We start from the raw sequence: 5,680 nt of genomic DNA, 5'->3' as shown, positions 1-5,680 counted from the left end.
GTCTAACCCCACTGCCCAAGCACACATCATTCTTTTGTGCATGAGGAACCACAAGATTTAGTAACTGAGGAGCAAACCACAACAAATTAAAAGCTGCTTGTGCCTCTGCAATGGAAGGCATCAGGCAGTCTTCTTGCCTCTTTCAACCCCAGCCATCATTTGGGTAAGTTTCAGAGTGAAAAATGAAGCCCCGAAACAGCGGTTTGTTTTTAACATTTTCCATATCTCTAGTACAGTCATACTTATCAGTTTGCAAGATATAATTAGACAGGAAAAATAAGAGTTCTCTCAGACCGTGACACTCTTCGGAAGAAGACATTACAGTGAAATTAGCACTCCTCTTTTGCTGTGTAAAACATATTACTTACACAAAAAGAGTAAGAGAAATAAATACTTACTCTCTCTGCATCACTGAACAGCCCAAGATCTTTCACCATCTTCATGTCATGCACTGGTTTGCATCAGAGCCCAAACACAGATACTTCCAAGAGCTGCGGTGGAGGGTCAGCAAAGACCTTGGAAAAGAAAACTCATAGACGTAGTCAAGGGAGACTTTTCAATATACACTGCAGGAGAACAGCACTGCACTGCAGCAAACGTTACCTCATCCCTGAACCAGCAAAGGTTGCTTACTGTGTGCACGTCCTCAGGGGTGCCAGTGAGGCTGAAAACACTGCTCATGATCTTCTCTGGCCTGCCCTCCTCCAATGTAGCAGCAATCCCTCTGACCATGGCCTGAAAAAACACAGTTACAGCAGAAAGGGCTTATGAGGGAAAATATTGAGCACAGGAACCTTTGCACAGCAGTCAGCTGAAACAAGGCCCATTAAAAGCCTGACAAGTTAGACCCTGGAAACAGCAACAGTGTTTCAGAGCAAAGGATCACCCTCTTCCTCAGCTTGCTGCTCAGGTAGCAACAGCAGCCTGGTTCTCTGTTTCAGGAGGGAAGGGGTGTTTCAGACCATGCTCACTTCAGCAGTAACAGAGGAAAGAGAGGAAGCTGACAGAAAACAGGAGGACTAGTAAGCATAAGCAAGCAGCTCAGGAATGAACACAAGAGCAGCAAACGCCTCTTCTGCTACATTACGCTGCAGCCTGCACAACCCTGAGGTTTCAGCCAACCACAGCAGGCATTCCCCACACCAAAGAACCTAAGACAAGAACCCAGAAGAACTTGAGGCTGGTGAGCTTCAAAGGGAGCTGAGCTGACAACACAAGGCGGAACAGAGGACAACACTGGAGTCAGGCAATTGGAACACCGTGGCGTGCATTAGACTGGTTGCAGTACGGCTTTTGGCATCCAAGTGTGCTTAAGGCAGGCAAACAGCCCATGGGCCTGTTAGGATAAAATAATACTCAGATCTGCAACAGCATCTCCCTCCTGGCTGAGGCTGGGTTCACAAAATACAATAAACAAACAAACAAACAAACCCCTTTTCCTCAGACTGTAGCATGACCCTGCAGACTTTAGTAAACCCTTGATTTCCTAGCCCTTTCCAAGCCAAGTGCTAGCAAGCAAGGTCAGACTGTCTGACTAGCAGACAGTGTGAAAAGTCTTCCTCCTGCATCAAAGTGCAAGAAGGATATTTTGTATACACAACCAACCAAACAGCAAATTCCTCCCTTTCCAAGCTTCCAAGGTCCTTTTTAGAGATGGCCCCTTTCAAACTGGGCCCCCGTGTTTTATGGTTTCCGCAGTTAAATAGAGGCCCCAGAAGTCCTAAGTTGGATGGATTTCAACAAGCATGCAGAAGCTCTGCAAAACCTCCCTGTATTGGTATTAAGCCGAGATTGAGATCCCTATTTCTCCCTTCCGTGGCTGAGCTGCTATTTTGAATGTCATCCTGATCAGAGATGAAAGTCTAAGAGATGTACCACGCATCTCACAACAAAAGTCAGAGAAGACAAAATACATGTTGCTGTGAGTCACTAAGCCTGTGCAATGCACACCTTACGCTCTGGCTTTAAAATGTAGGTTTAACCAAGGGCCTGGGAGAAAGGAATAAGGACACAGGTGTCAAGGAACTGTAGAAACTAAGAGAAGAAAATGGGCCCTCGCCTGGAAGTTGTCTGAAAAAGATCTCCAGGCAAGGGTGCATTCACATCCTTCTCCTTGGTCTAGCAAGGACAGTGCCCGTTTGCGGCCATCTTTTTCCTTTCCTCATTAGCAACTGCAGGAAGGGAGGAAGCTACCAAAAAAGTGCTAGAGCTCTACATCTACATACCTCAGGGGTCAGGCCCTGCTCCTTTCACAGCCCTCTTCTTTCCTCATTATCACACAGGACAGACTGCTAAGGTTTGTAAGTTAAAGCTGAAAATAAATCACAGGTGAACAATGAAAACTGAATGCTACGCTGCCCCAGCACAGTACAACAGCAGCTCCTCCCCATCTACTTTCCCCAACAGCTTCCCAAACACACACCCAGGGCGTTACATCTTTCTACAAGGGGAGAACATCCCGGGGCAGAAGCAGCGCAGGAAGCGGCTGCTCTGTTCCTCTCCCTCCTGCCCTGCTGCCTGGGGGTCACTAGTGCTGCAGCTCTCACAGCTCAGGGCTTCTCAGCACCCGTCAGGCCACAGCGCGGGCAAAACCCCCGCTGTGTCCCCGGGATGGTCACAGGCAGCAGCTGCCCCCAGCGCAGCACACAGGTTTCTCTCCCATCCCATCCCTCCCCTCCCCTCCCTTCCCGCAGACTCGCCCAGGCCCTGGGGCAGAGCGGGGCCCTGCGGCAGCAGCGCCCGGCAGCAGCGTTTCACCACGCACCAGCACCGGCAGCCAGCGACACACAGGCCCCGCCCCCAGGGCCGGAAGTGACGCCTCCAACACTGCAGACCCTCCCACCCCGCGCTCTCCCATTGGCTCCCATGGGGCGTTGCCTCCCCAGGGCGGGACAGCAGGGAGGGTCGGGAGGGAGGCGGCAGTGCGCGTGCGCAGTGCAGGGGCCGGGTGGGGAGGGGCGGGCAGGGCTGTGCGGCAGCAGCGGCTGCGGAAGGCCCGGCCCGGCCCGGCCTGGGCTGCGTCTGGTCCCCGGCATCCCCCGGCTCTTGCGCCCCTTCTGCTGGCAGAGCTGTGGCTGTTGTCTCTGCCTCCGAGGCCTAGCAGCAGACACCAGGGCCTCCTGGTCTGTCCCTTGCGCCCCGGGGACTCTGAGAGGTGTCACCCCGTGGTCCTGCACTCAGCATTGCGCACCCCCACCTGCACGCTGGCACCAGGAGGAGCCCTGGGCAACGCAGAGGGAAAGGATCTCCCTTCCCAGGGGCTCCATGGCCATGCCTGGCTTTTTTGCTAGATAAAGCACAGGAAGGGTTTATATGGCACTAGAGCCCCCTGTACATTTCCTTTGCCTACCTGTAATCAGTGATCACAGTTCTCTGCTCTAATTAGCCCTCGGTGAGTCGTTGTTGCTAAAATGGCCCTCGGATCCGTTAATGCTCTATGAAACTTTGGGATCTGCTGCTGACTTTAATGTTTTGTTCACTCTCAATAGGTGCGATTCATGGAGTCAGCACCAAGAACACCAAGAGGGTCACTGAAATGCAAAAAGCCCTGGTGAACCACACCTCCCTATCATTTTCTTTGAGTCTTGTATGGCTAATTTAGGAGGTTTCTGTTGTGTAGATGCAATTTGGAGTCTTCAATAATACACAAATATTTCTGCTTTTGAAGGTTTTATTATTGTTATTTCATCTTTCAGAATAAGCAACAGCAACATTCTCCAATGGATATTGATCCAGAGCGTCTCCTAATGAAGTCTGGGCATATAGGAAAAGCAGTGTCCCAGAGGTCAGACACTGTATGGACAATCTTCCATTTCATCTCCTCAACTCTGCCATTTCTCCCATCAGGTACCTGGGACTCAGGTCACTCCTGTTACAAGCTACCTTTATTCCACTGGAATCTCCAACTGAATGTTACAGCTCATACGCCCCAATTCCCACCTGCTTTCCTTAATAGACACAGAAGGATGGCTCTTCTTAATTGCAAGCAAAATAAAATAAAGCCCATGATACAGTTTCTTAAAAAATAATTACACTCTTTGACCGTATGGTAAGTCCAAGCTGTCTCCCATGAGCTCTGCTTTCCACAAGGAACAGTCTTACTGGAAATCTTTTTGATAGGTAGGGAAGGCTAGATAAAAGCAGAACTTAGGGTTTGGCTAAAGGGCCAGGCTACTGAAAAGCAGAACAAGCTTTAAACTCCCTGGAGTGCAAACCAGCAGCTCAATACAGGAATGAACAAAGAGTAAGGGGAGGAGTTACTTAATCTTGCCGTTAGGACGGTTTCTTTTATGTGGGACTGCAGCTTACACGTATGTACCTGCTAATTCTGCAGGAGGTCCCTGTGCCATTGGAAGAGTAGCATTAAGTATCTTGCCTTACATGTTAAATAAAACTAGATCCCCACAGCATGTTCTGGACAACACATGTAACCCCCATGTAAGCCTTTTTTCACATGGAGAAGCTCTAGGGTTGCTGCTAGGCCTAGCAGGGATCCCGGGGGTGCTGGCCCATAACCATCGGCAATTGGAACTTGTAGCTTGCGTACTGGCACAGGTCTAAATTGGACGTTCGAGGCTATCGTCTCCCTTAACAAGGAGACACAAGAGCTACGTTGAGGAGTATTGCAGAAGAGATTGATAATTGACTGTTTGCTTCCGCACCATAACCACAGATTCCACGACATTGTAAGAACGTGCTGTTTTAATTTAACTGAGGAATCTTTGTCTGTGAGGATGATGTTCCTAATATCAAACAGCTTGTTCAGTATATCCAACAACATGATGGTGACGCATGGCTGGCTGAGTGGTGGGCTCCCTGCCTGGATGGCTTGGACACCTTATCCAGGCGGTCTCATAGCATTGCTGGCTATCATAACACTATGTGTATTACTTTCAACATTATGTAAATTGCCTCGTCCGACACGCAAGTCCAACGAATAACCCGGTGTCAAGGCAAATGTTACTAATCAGCAACTATAAATATGTGCTTGTGGATGTGCGAAGCTGTTTATATTATGTACCTTAGGATAAAGATGTAATACACATGTACCCCATAAATCTGTGTGAAAAGATAATGTGATGATTGTAATATTCATTAAGCTGTCTATAAAAAGTAAAAGTCAGACATGATGGGAGTTCCTCACATCAGAGCCGTGCTTGGGGCGGCCCTGCTGTCTCTGTCACCGGCTGCCATGGGAGCTACGGGGAGCCCTCCTGCATTGGTAACATTGCTCCTTTTTTTTACCTAATTGTTAAAAAATGTATTTATATTAATGAGCCTCATGTCTCTCATGATCGAACCCCTAGATTATCCTTACAATGGCCAGAGCCAAGGCACAGGGAGGAAAGGGAAGGTGGGAAGCCCCTGGACTGGAACCCTCTGGGAGCCGAAGAGAGAACAGAAGTGGAAAGGTGGCTCTGGGAGAGGTGCTTGTGTCCCCCCGCCCCGTGCAGCTCTGCCTGACCCATCCTGCTCGTGGGAGAAATCTTGGGCTGAGATTTCACATGCGGCCAGGATTGTGCTCCAGGAGAAACATGCAGGGCAGATGTTGTCAATCCCCAAAGGTCCTGCTGCCACAAGGCAGTTTCCAACTGCATGGGGACAGGAGGCCCCGCAGTACATGAGTGTGGGCACACACGTGCACATCTGTGCACAGCAAGTGGGTGCACAGTCCCGGTGC

Source organism: Rhea pennata, unplaced genomic scaffold (genome assembly GCF_028389875.1).
Source record: "Rhea pennata isolate bPtePen1 unplaced genomic scaffold, bPtePen1.pri scaffold_31, whole genome shotgun sequence".
In the NCBI taxonomy this organism is placed as follows: Eukaryota; Metazoa; Chordata; class Aves; order Rheiformes; family Rheidae; genus Rhea; species Rhea pennata.
The sequence above is the reverse complement of the archived record's forward strand: the minus strand, read 5'-3'. Positions refer to the sequence as shown.